General features: G+C 41.2%; 1 protein-coding gene across 1 annotated transcript in view; it reads left to right on the plus strand.

Moving 5' to 3' along the window:
- Positions 1 to 5,496: 5,496 nt before the first annotated feature.
- Positions 5,497 to 13,626, plus strand: part of LOC120448886 (MOXD1 homolog 2) — a 111,215-nt gene continuing 103,085 nt past the window's right edge. Inside the window, exon 1 of the mRNA XM_039631102.2 lies at positions 5,497 to 6,175. The gene's annotated coding sequence lies outside the window, so the exon portion shown is untranslated. The remainder of the gene's footprint in view (positions 6,176 to 13,626) is intronic.

Consider the following 13,626-nt stretch of genomic DNA (forward strand, 5'->3'; position numbering starts at 1 on the left):
ATCCTTTTTGGCCTTGTTTTGTTATTTGCCGTTGGTTTGCAGTACGCCACTGCAATCATCATTAAAGCTTATTCAATGGCACACTCCTTCGTAGTGCCCTGGCTTGTCCTGGATCGTCCTGTTTCGAGCCGATGGAGTCCTTTGTTGGGGTCAGGCATTCCGTGGGTAATTCCTGTCGCCTGTTTTGCTTTTGTGCACATAATGACTTTAATAAATTAAATTAAATTTGTACACGTCAAACATGTGTCGCCAACAATGCGACTTAAATTGAGAGCCACGGAGGAGCTGAGTTGCGAGAATGAGACCCACTGAGGCCCTGCCGTCAATAAAAAATTGAGCCCCTCGCTCCACCCCTCTGATCAAGCGGAACTGAGCAGAGACAACAAAAGTGACCCAAATATTTTGCAAGGACAATGCACTGGAGCACAATGCAAACAAGGAGCGGGAGGGCAGGTTGGGGTGGCGCGCAGATATGAAGCGAGCTCTGAACAGGACGAACAAGGACGGCAAGCAAGGCGGGGAGGTGTCTCTGGTCAAGTAAATAAACAAAAGTAATTGCATAAATTTATATAAATTAATGGAAATGCATCATTGAAATTGGACTATCGCCAAATGAAATTTAAGTGCTAAAGTTCTACTTTTCGTTTCTCAGGGGATTGAACTCGGTACAATTGAGTTTAAGTGAATGTTTGTCTGAATTTTTGCTTCTTATATATATTGTATAACTTTGTAAGTGATTTTAAAATGATAATGACTATCAGCTAATTATCTAGTTGTAATTCCTCTAGTTGTGTTTTATTTCACAGATTCAAATGTTGTTTTGAGTTAAAGAATAACTCAGCTGTGGGCCTCTCAATATTAAATAATGAATAAATGCATTTGTAACACACTAATCAAAGAGATGGTAGCACAAGAAGTGTATTTTTTACACGCGTACTCGTAGAGTAAAAGCAAGAACATTTATATTATTCTTATGTCTTTGGGTATACTAGATTCGTTGAAAAGTATGTACAGGCAGAAGAAAGCGTTTCCGACCATATTTTGATATTTTCTTACTCGTAGAGTAAAAGGGTATACTAGATTTGTTGAAAAGTATGTAACAGGCAGAAGGAAACGTTTCCGACCATATAAAGTATATATATTATTGATCAGGATCAATAGCCGATATGACCATGTCCGTCTGTCCATCTGTCCGTCTGTCTGTCGGTCCGTATGAACGCTGAGATCCCAGGAAAAGCTAGAAAGTTGAGACTAAGCATGTAAACTCCAGAGACATAGACGCAGCGCAAGTTTGTCGATTCATGTTGCTACGCCCACTCCAACAAAAACCGCCCAAGCTGCCACACTCTTGAAAAATGTTTAGATATTTTTTCATTTTTGTATTAGTCTTGTAAATTTCTATCGATTTGCCAAAAATCTTTTTGCCACGCCCACAAACCACCAAAAACTGTCAGTGTTTAAGACTCTCCTTCTCCCTTCCTTTAGCTGAGTAACGGGTATCAGATAGTCGCGGAACTCGACTATAGCGTTCTCTCTTGTGTTTGTATTAAACTGATCTTTCTCCTTCGCTTTTCCAATAGCTAAGTACCGGGTATCAGGTAGTCGGGGAACTCGACTAAGTATAGCGTCCTCTCTTGTTTTAAGTAGGTTTTCATATCATATATACAATTTGGGGGTCGCAGATGTGGCTATTCACCAATGATTGCTGGGCAATCTGTTTCCAGTGGAATGTGCATCAAGGAAACCATCTGATTGGTGCGCTCACTCACCTGCAACAGGTAACAGGCAGATCGTGCCCCTGCCCTTGGTGTGAGAGTGAAAGAGAAGGCCAATGAGGGCGTGAAATGAGTGCATACTATGCAAACTGAATACATACAGATCTCTGATGATTGACCCTCACGAGTGAATTATTTATAGAGAGGGAAGCGCCGAGTTAATGACCCTGGTTTTTAGGGAACACTTATGAGCGGTGATCTTTCAATATAGTTACTATGTTGATACCCGGAGAAATTGAAGACAGTATTAAAGATAATCATCTTTTGATTCTGAGATTTTCTAGACATACGGGCAGTGCTGGGCTCGGAAATTTAGGAATTCAGTCGATAATTCGTGAATATTTCACGAATCTATAACAAAATAGCCTTTTTTTATCATTATTATCGGCCTGTAAGAACGTCAAAATCTCGCGATTTTTAAGAGCTAAAAAGTTGAGTCTAGGCAAATGGATTCACTTAAGGTCTTGGTCGAGAGCGATAAGAAAAAATCAACTATTTAATTAAGTGGCGTTTTAGTTTATAAAAAGTCATAAAACACGTTATATAACACATTTGGCTTGCCAAAACAACAGTAACATGTGTATAACCCGTCGATAGTATTAACTTATCTACGTTCGCACCCTTTGACCAATGGACCATGGTCACGACACTAATCCCGATACAGTGGTAAAAAAGGAGGCTTCAATCTATATCTGGGATCCCGGGGCCATCAACTGATTGATTGACAAGCCATTTACATTAACTTTGACGAGCGGTCGATCGAACCAATTAAAGCCAACCATAAACTGTCAACGTTTTTCCTAGAATGTGTCAAAGGTCAGCGTACAACGAGAAGAACGAAAACAATAGTCAGTGGCAGGAGGCAAAAACAACAATGCTGTCAGCTAATTAAAAATGCACATAAAATGTAAAACAAACAACGGGGAAACTAATGACTGCAAAATCAATACATGAAAAAGTGCGGATAAGGTATGACAAAAAATAAATACAAATAAATAACTGAAAATAATTAATAATTTAAGAGCTCAAGCGCTCTCCGTAAAACAAAAAAATTGTGAATGAAAAAGCTGACATAAATAAATTAAGGCGAAATGAATTCAAAATTCAGCGGGTAAATAAATAATAAATAACATTACATTTAGTTAATAAAAACACCAATTAGGGTCTAGAATGATGTGCCGAAAGAGAAGTCCGTTTTAAAATCACATTTTTCGGGCGGCAAGAACGAAATCGGAAGAGCGAGTACCGACGATCCCATGAATGAATGAATGTCATGAAGTCAACTAGGAAAAAGCACATAGCACTCATTTATTAATGTACCATTTCAGCAGCCACCCACTGGAATGCCCCCCACCCTCCAAGCACCACCCCCTGCAGAGCGGCCGAGAGACACGAATGTCGAGAGAGAGCGGGAAATTTGATGGAAAATGAGTTACAAGTGCGGCATGTAATGTAATGGTGTAGGTGTGTAAGCACAACAGAGTGTGCCAAAGGAGAGTGAATCGCGGTCGAATTAATGGTTAGTTTTTAAGAATTTTAAGTTGGTTTCATTTAAAACAAAAACAAAAAATTAAACCATAGAAAAATATTCACAGAGGAATTCGGTTGGCGTTTCTGGTTTGTCCAGCATCCCATTGAAATACCTTGGTCACAAAACCATTTGAAGTACTTTTTCGCAGAGTGTAAAATTTAGATCTTGTTGACCCTTAAACGTTTCGAACTCTGTAATAAATTCTTTCGCATGCCATGCGCATGCATGTGCTCTCCCGTTTGAATTTGGTTGAATTTTGTTCTCAGTAGTGACATTGAAATGTTGTCTGTCCACAGAATTGCCGAAGACCTTTTACAATGGGAAATTTGCTCAATTTTTCTGGCCAAACGCCATTATTATTGTGCTACAAGGGAGCTTAACAAGTACGATGATGAATTTCTACAATTTGTATTATAAATATTAATATTTAATTGTATATACAATAACTGTTACCAAATCATTCGGCCTAGAAAAAGTATACAAAATTAGAGCCTATACGAAATTTAGTTAATTAAAAATATTTAACAAAATTTTATCTATGGTCTTCTAGCGTATAATAATGCAAAAACATAAACTTAATATCTTTCTTCGTTTTGGCGTTATATACAAAATATATAAGGGGCGTTGCCACGCCCATTTTGGTATTATAAATTATATGTATGGGCTAGTATAAGCTAATTCAAAAAATACAAACTAAATATCTCTCTGTTCTGGACGTTTTACGTTTGCCAGAAATGGTGGTAAAATTTCCCATAGTGCGGGCCCGATAGCAGAGCTGTTTCCTTTAATGTTAACGGCCGGCTGAATTGAAACTGGTTTGCACTAACAGAGTTGACAGAATTGTGCGGTTGACAGTGGAATGCAGGAATTTTTAGGGCTTCGGCTCCATTAATCTGTTGCTAAAATATGGAGTTACTCACCCAATCTAAATAACTACCCAAAGGTGAAGTGAATTGATTTTTTTTCCTATTGTACACAAAAAGTTTTTGGTGGGGCAACTGCGAAGGAACTCTTTCGATTAAATCCTAAAAACGAAAATGTGCAAATACACAAAGTACTTAAAAATTCAACGAATCAACAAGCCAGTAAGTAGATAAATTATTATTAAATTATAAAATATTTAAAATTGATGTTATTGATACAAATTCTGTAAATAGATGCTATTCAATCAATTAACAGTGTGTCTTTACATTGCCTTTGTTTACATGTTAACCTAGGGCAAGAAACACTTCTCAGCCTGTAAATGTTGTCGTTTTGCTTTCACAGATGCTGTGAAGAGAGATTTTCCGCTAATGTTAATGGGCCTGTTAAACGGTTGCATGTGTGTGCTGACTATTAACGTGTTTACTTGCGGAATAAGTTCCCGTGGGACGATAACTAATTTTATGTGTTCCGAATGGGACTTCAGCACAGAATGAATATATTTACCTTTTATTAAGTGTATTGCCGACCCTTTATGATTCCGGAAAGTATTCAGTTAGGTTTACACCAAACCATAATTTTAACATTTAAAACTTTCGTACATATGTATCTCTCAAACACATAATTTTTTATTTAATTTTAAACGACACTTCTTATTGAATTCTAAGAATTGTAATGAACAGTTGGATTCAAAAAATTAACAAGCACTGATTTTATTAGGACTTCGATTGAAAAATTAACCGCGTTACAGCTAAGCCACTTGGACCTCTCACGATTCTGCGACCCATCGATGACTTCATTAGCCATAAAGTTTTTTTAAATTTCCTGAATGACTCTTCATATGTGGCATGCTAAGCAGCAGCCGAAAAGTATAATTAATAAAGCTCAGGGCTTGCCACACCCCCTTCCGGTGACCAAAAACAAGTGCCTTTGTGTAATGTTAATTTGCATGGCGCGCGGCACAAAAATGTTGTATACATTGCGGTAATTAGGCTACGTGCGTGGCATTTGAACCTATGCAACTGCCGTCTGGCATTTCAATTGCGCGTAACAGATGCACCTGCCGCTGTTGGGAAAGCCCTGTTAGCACTTCCATTAACAGCAAGAACAGCAGTGGGGTTGTTTTGAGTCTACAGAATGTAAACGCTAACAGAGACGCTCTCTGCGCAACAGCAATGAGCGGCTCTCTCTTTGTTTTTCCGCCGAGGTGACGTAGCCAGGTGGCCGTCGAACGCGAACCAGTTACTTTCGAAGTTTCCAAGCGAGCGGTTCACGGGCGGACGATTCGTCCGAGAAGTAAAACGAGTCAGCATTTTTAGCACGTCACGACGTAACGGCAAGCAAAATCTAAAAAAGAAAACACGAAAAGGCGAGGCTGTGCGTGAAACATTGTGCAGCGTTGCGAGTGCTTTTATTCAAAGCACCAAGTGAAAATATGTAAATAAAACGTTGTAAGCGACAGAATAAGCCCGGTTTCACAGTGCGCGCCATTCATATGCAAATCGGAATCGGTGCCGCAAACTAAGCAGCACATAATTTGCGAATTAAATCAAAACACACTTCGCTCCGTCTCGCTCTTTTGAGCCGGCATCCTGGCAGCAACAACAATTGCAGGACATTAAACGGACGCCTGGCTGAACGTTACGCGACGCGAACCGTTAACCGTTACGCTTCCGCTTTACGGCTTACGTAGCTCGCGCACGGGTGTGTGTGTGTGTTTTGCAGATTTAACAATTGGCAACGGGGCGGATGAGAAACGCGATGCCGCCCACGTAATGTGTGCCGAAATTTAAATTTCACTCTATGTGTACGCCTGTGAGTCGGTGTATGTGTGTATGGGTGGATAACGATTAACATAAACGTAAACAAAAGGATTAGACGTTACGTTGCAGGGATTACGCCAGCAGTAGCGACAGACTTTTCCGATAGATCCAGCTTCCATTCTCAGGTGAGTTTTGTAAATGATGTATTACCTGAGAAGCATGCGGTGTAGGGTGAGGGCGAGGCGGGGATTCTGTGGCGGCACTTGTGGTTGCTGTGTGTGGCATGTTAAGTGCAATCCATTATACGGATATGTGCCTTGCACATGCAGGTTTGCTCTTCTCTCGCCTCTAGCCAGTCGCCTTCTTTATTGCCCTGTCCCTTTCTCCTTTCTGTCCCGCTCCGTTCTGTTCTGTTCTGTCCTGTTTTTGATTCTGTTTCTGATGCTTGCCTTGTGTGTGTTTTCGGTTACCACAAAACTTAGCCTGCGCAAGTGTATGTGATCTCCGGACGAGGGGGAGTGGGGAGGGAGCCCCTTAATGCATCCATCAACTTCATTGGAATGCCATTCAATCAGCATTTCCTTCTTTCCTTAGAGTTTTTGCCGTTTTGCATTCTGTAGTTGTGCCACAAAAGAAAATAGGAAAAGTGCCCTCCTAAGAGCGGAAAAACTGCTGCAGGTGCTCCACTCAAAAGGCGTATTATTTCGGTCATTCTTCTATAGCTGTATATATTTAGCTAATATAATAAATCACTATTAAGGTATCTATGGAGAAAGGTTTGGTTGAGGTGATACAATAGGAATATACAAAATACTTTAACTTTTTTGGACATTCTTCCATAACTTTTATATATTTTGTAAATTTATGAATTCACTGTTAAGTGATCTGTGGATAACGATTTTGGTTAAGTTGATACAATAGGAATATTGCAAATATGTCAACCTTTTCAAACATTTTTCTATAACTTTTTATATTAATTAACTGTTAAGTGGATCTGTTAAGAAGTTGATACAATAAAAATATGCAAAATATTTAAACCTTTCCATTATCTAACAAGAACTCATTCCATTTATCTAACAAAAGCGACTTTTATACATATAAGGTTTAAGGTTTACAAGTAAGGATTTTTTAGTGATCCGCCCAAATGAGCTAGTAATATTTTGTTAAAGGGGTGATAAATCTAATAATGAACATATAAAAGTAAGGTTCTAGCAAGCAATTACGATCTTAAATTTTCCTACCACTAGCCTATGTACATACATATGTAAAATGTAAAATGCCTATGTTTTGGATGGCGACTCGTTTGTTCGAGTTTCCAAATAAAAGTTTTACTACTCTAGACCGTCGAGAAATGTTCAACTTATGGAATATGGAAATTATAAAGATAAAGTTTTTGTTGTGCTCGGCTGGCAGCAGGAACCAAATTGAACACATTCGTTAGCCCAGTTCCGATGGTAAGACGGGTTGGGGCGCCACAAGTTTTGATTCGGGGAAAGTTTCCGAGACAAGAATATGATAGCTTAATTGGAATTGCCGAATGCAGGCGAGCGCCGAGTGCAACCAGAGAGAAAAGAGCGAGAAACGGAACAGAGAGAGGGTAATTAAAAGTTTTGTCGGGATACTGTGGCCAATGTCGAAGGTCCCCAGCGGCACAAAATTGAATACAATACACTTTTGTACTGTGCAGTATCAGTGTGTAGTCCATTTACCGAAGGGCTTTCCGACTTAGCCAATAGTTTCCCTTTCAATGGCCCTCCATTGCCTAGGCCGCCCTCCCCTATGCGATTTCATTCTGATTTGGAACCGGAATGCCACAATTGATTGATTTGATGCCCTTCGATTCCTAATGAACAGCAATAAAAATTCATTTGGGCTACTTACGACCGCCACTTCAGTGCTCAGCCCACTCCCCTTCTCCACCACCTCGGGCCATTTTCAATTGGACTTTTTTAATTACCAGCCAAACATTAAGAATTTTATTCCCGCTATATTGAAATATCGTATGCCGGGTATTCCCCGGCGCTTGTCATAAATATTTTAGCAGGTTCCAGCGCTCCAAACAGAGCAACACAAATATTTTAACCATAAAAATTGGCAGCCCGGCGGGAATCGGCAAAAATCCTTTTTCATTGTGCTCTATATACATATGTACATGTGTGTGTGCACAGGACGAGCGAGGTGTATGAAAAGATACAACAGTGGCAGTAAAGAAAAACGCATTTTCCAAAATATTTACACAGCAAAAAGGAACAACGGCAGCGCCGGTGGAGAAAGCTAGAAAAAGACCAGAAGAGGCACAAATAAAACCCAAATAAAATATGAAACAGGGGCCGTTAGGCGGGCGGGAGGAGCTATTTTATTTTTCGGCTACAATTTTTGTCGCTTGGCGTTGTCCTCTGTGGGGGTGACTATGGTATATCTGTATCTGGGCGAGCTGCAGTAAATAAATATACGCGTATCTCTGATGGGGATTTATGGCAATGAGAGCCTTGGTCCGGGCGCAGCTTCCCTTGCTCTGCCGCTGGCCTAGGACTTAAATAAATGATAGATTGAAATTTATATAGCCTATGGGCCCCGTTGCGCTCCCCGCTCGTTTCCCAGTTCATATTGCACATTTTAGACACTGCTCGATGGGTTTTGATTTGCTCTTGGGCGCCTACAAAATTCGGCGGCACATAAATTGAGTAGGTAACTAAATCTATGATGTATCTATTTTCGCACCCGAAATTTCAATGCAATTTCCATGTTGGTTAACATTTGCCACTGTGGGTCGCCTGAAAAGTGCTCGAATCGCGGCGGGGAAAGTGAAAAATGTACCATGCTATTTCAGGGATTTATTTGCCGGAATTCGGTTGCCAGTCAAGAGGAATTTGGCCCAGAGATATTGTAATTCTTATGAAAATATTTCAATTCTGTTTTTCATGTTTGTAAACAGTTGCATTGATATGAAAATCACTTTCAAATCCCATTTAAATGGTTGAGGCTCACCTGAGCGGAGGACTGTGCTTCGATGATAGAATTCTTTGTTTGCCTTGCATTTTCATTGATACATATTTACACAGTTTCCAACAAAGTTTCATAATTAATTTTTGTGCTTTGCTTTTCTATGCCCAAGCCAGAGGCTTTTTATACGCCCCTTTCCGACCGCACATTCAAAATGCAATAACAAAAGTTTAACAGGGAACCGGCAATATGTTTGTTTTTCCAATATTAAAACTTTGCCAAAGGGGGGCTGGAAAAATGCGATGCAATTTATATGAGCCAATTGGCTAAAGCAGCAAACCTACAGCAATTGCAACAACTGCCACTTCAATGGGATATTTGGGCTGTGGAAATGCAATTTAAATCTGTGTGTTCAGGTAAAATTAATATTAATTTTAATGAAAAGCAGCTTCAAGCTGTAACCCGGCCGAGTACTAAAAGGATTGTTAATATGTAACACCCAGAGGAAATCCAAGGCCAGAGATGCGATAAAATCACAACCGAACTGATGCAAACGAGAATTTGTATTGTGAATGGCAAGGCCCAGGGCTGAAATAAGTTTATTTTCAAAAATGGGAATACAAATGGGTATTGAAGTTTAAAGAATAGGATACGAACAGATAAAATGGACTGGCACAGAAGTACGCAACAGTTGAACAGCCTCCTCGAAATTAAATTTTAGCCAGCAATTCACTCAGCCATTTGTTACCTTTTAAGTGCGTTTTAAAGCCAGTCTGTTTCCCATGTGCTTTAGACTTTATGGCTTATTTTCTGGCTTCTGCGAGCTTTTCCAATTTCCCTGCAATTTTCCAGAGGTAACCGCAAGCCCTAACGTCTCCCCCCTTTAAAATGAATTCGCCTTAAATGGTTTCTCTGCTTACTTTCCTCTGAAAGCTGCACATGAGCTCTGCCTGCTGACTGTAAAATTAATTTCATATGGCAAATGGATAAGAAAAATGTTTTGCCACACAATCTATGAGAATTTTAGCCCAGCATAGCAGGGCGAGCGATAGTAAAGTGGGGAAATGCAAAAAATTCTAAACAAGATGGCTCACATATCTAAAACCCCAAAGAAGCTTCAATATATAAATACGTGTGTGTGTATGTGCCCTAGTCGGAATCCCCGGATCCCGATTCCTGGGGAGTCTGGTTTAATTTTGGGAAAGCGCACTCAAATGTTAATTTCATTTCCCGTTCGCCTTTTGTCTGCATTTCTCTGGGCCCCCGACTTAGTCACAGCCTCAGCCTGTCTTCTGTCTCACTCTCATATGTTTAAAAAAAGATGATATTCGTATTTAATTTCAATTTCAAAGGATTTTCCATGTATTTATTCAAGGACTTTATCTTAGGCATAAATTACGGGCCAACGAACGAGCGAGCGAACGGGTGCGGCACTCCACTCGGCTTTCCGTCTGCCTCTGGCTTTCACCTACTTTCTAGCCGGGCCCGAAAGGTAGCCACCCCACAACAACTCACCCCACACACGCACGCTCTATCGTCCTGGCTCTGCTGGATCCAGGATCCCCTCTGGATCCCAGGACAAACATTGTCTGGCTCTGAGCTAAGGCTCAGGCTGAAGCTGGAGCTGGCGCTGGAGCTGGAGCGGCTTCTGCCGCCTGTGTTTGCCAAACTGTGGCTTTCAGGTTATCTGTCTCACTCCCCCTATCGGCCGTCCTTCTGTCGTTGTTGGCGAAGTCGTGTGCATTTGGTTTTCATTTACATATTAAGCTCCTTAATAATCCTTTTGTGCACAGGACGCAGGCGGAGAAGCGAGTGCCGAGAACCACGTGCACACAATTCGTGTTGCGTGCGCATAAGGAAATGTTTAAATATATGCAAATCTAGTTAAGTGTAATCATTTAGCACAAGAAAAAGTGGCCCTCCTGTTTCTGCAGTTCCCTAAGTAAAAGGCATCCTTTGTAAAATGTTGCCAAAGAAATTTAGAATTTAAATGTATTTAACGCACAAAGCAGAAGTTATCAACAATGGGCAGGCGATAATAAGATATAAATGGTTCATTCCTTAACCCCCATTTTGGAAGGAATGTCACTTAATACGAAAAGAATGAAGTCATTCTATGGCGGTAGCTCTGTTCACACTTTCAGATTTATCTGATGGCAGACTAAAAACATACAGGACTGTTTATATTTACTTAAGTAAACAATTGTAAATTCTGTATTAAGCTAGTTTTATATTTGGTTCTTAAAAACTAACCCATCAGTTAATAACCCGTTCTTATTAATTAATACATGCTTTCAATTGAGTGCTAAGAGCGCATACAGGCAGAAAGCTCCGTGCGCATCGCATTACCGAGAGTGTATGATAATGAAATTGCAAAAGAAATGGGAAAAAATCCATTAAGAATATGTCGAATTGCATATAAGCCTCCAGCCCCTTTAAGCTCGCCCGCATATCCATATAAGACCCCATCCGGAGCTGCGACTAAGACTAACGAGCGGCGTTAGTTTAATTTCTAGAGCAACATTCCAGCTCAGGAATACGGAAAAAACCATACATAATGAATGCAAATGCTTTTGCGGTCATAATTTTATCATCATCATCTCCATCCACGGCGGTTGATGAGAAATCCTTGTGATCATCAGGGAGTCTGGGCTCTCTTTCGCTCTATTTCAGTCTCCCTCTGCGGTTTGTCAGCCAGGACGTTTCGTGTGTCTGCAGCGGATATGAGCCTGTGGCATCAAAAACAGGCCAACAGGGGGGTGCGGGCCACCAAGTTGGTTGCCTATTTTCAAAAACACGGCATAAGGATAACAACCTCTTAACCCAGTTTGCGAGTGCGAATGCGACTGCAGGCAGCGAAGTTGGTCACAGATACAGACCCGGCTGCACGGATGCCCAGTTACTCAGTTACTGGCATACTGAGATACACGGAAACTCAGAAACAAGACTGCCGAGGCAGCGGCAACTGACAGAGGCGTATCCTTGTGCATGTCCTGGGCTACCCATTTTAAATTGAACTGTGCGCATTTAAGCGTGAACTGACAGCTTGGAAAATCGAAAGCAAAAATAAATTGTCTAGTGAACTTGGTGGTCCACACAGCTGAGCTGATGGTAGCCTTCGGGCTTAGTGTCAGCCGGCGGGTGGCAGGAAATGGGCGGGCCAAAAGGACACTGGCAGGAAATGGCTCTCGGGCCGTTGAGTGTGTGTCTGCGTGCGTCTGTCTCTGGCTATTAATTGAAATTCGTTGTGCTTAAAGCCTGTTCCTCCGCAAGTTAGAAAGTTTTAAAAGCTCGCCAGGACATCGTAGGCCTTAAAGGACATTACCGGCAGCAGGGCAGGCTGCGAGGATACTTGTCGCCTCAGAAAGGACCCACTCCTACGGCACGGGCGACCCTCTTAAATGGCATTTGCATATATATCATCTCGTATATCCTTTTTGTCCGAGCCCGGGCCTTGCACGGTGTGTTAAAAACTTCGTCCCTTTCTGCCCGAGATTTGCATAGACCGTACATAAGTTCTTTGCCTGTGTGCGAGTGCTCATATATCAGTCAGACCGTGGTAGGTTCGGCCCATCCGTTCCTCCTAGAAAAACTAACTCTGATAACCGGTTTCGGCTCCAGGGTTACTGCTACCCCTGTGCTCCTTGTTAGAGAGGTAAACAAATCTGAAACTAATCCTTCGCAGCCAACTGGCAATTGTAAACGAATTCGGATTGCTGGGCTTGTTTGGATTGAATGCAATCCCTGACGGGTGGACTCGTTTTTAATTAAGAAATTTCGGGAACAAAGTTAATGAACCATGAATCGAGGTTGGAAAAGGGTTTTGTACCTATGTATTACAATTAACGTATCTCAAAATAATAACAGTACTTTTATAGAACCCTACCTCACATGCATGCATATAAAACCTTATAGGGTTTACCTCTACGTTTTTGCAGTTAATGCCAGATACAGAAAGTGCGACTTTTAATACATAAAACCTAAAGGTAACCTAAAAAGTCTAACAATTTGGAGTTTGGCATGCACGTATCTGGTGCCGTTGCAATTGCTAATACTATAATGCATTCCCTGGTTGGAAACGCACTTGCCGTGTCAGCAATAAAATCGAAAAGTTGCCGATGCTCACCTGGTGCTAAAGTTTCTCACCCGCCTGCAACTGGGCTGCAGAACGGAGTTAGGAAGAGGTTTTTCCGGATAGTTTGGGCAACTTTTGCCTCCGCAGGGGATCCGACAGGCATCCCGGCTCCTCGTGGAGAAACTTTTCTACAATGCCTTTTTACATATTGAGTCCTCTCGGCTACCGTTCCCTCATGGTTTCTCTTTCTTTTGCATTCCCGCTACTTTTGCTTTTGCTACTTAAAGTTTGCTTTTTGTCTTTGAGTATAAAGATATATGCATACCCCCTACCACATGCCCTATCCAAACCCGCTCCCTCTGGTGCCTAGCTATACTTCGTCTTGGGCTCTTTTGCTATCCAAATTGTGAGCAAATTAATTGAACGCAAAGAAATTCAGAAGGTAAACAGAATTTCTCTCTTCTGTAGAGCGCGATGACGCTGAAACTTCTTCGTTATGTACTTGTCCCTATCCCAACGGTGGATATCCCGACCAAATGCTGCTAGCTTGTTAACTTTAAAACGCTTACCACCAGTCTGCAATGCTGTGGCACCTGGGGAAAACCCTAAATGAGGCAA

The sequence above is a fragment of the Drosophila santomea genome, chromosome 3L, assembly GCF_016746245.2.
Source record: "Drosophila santomea strain STO CAGO 1482 chromosome 3L, Prin_Dsan_1.1, whole genome shotgun sequence".
NCBI lineage: Eukaryota > Metazoa > Arthropoda > Insecta > Diptera > Drosophilidae > Drosophila > Drosophila santomea.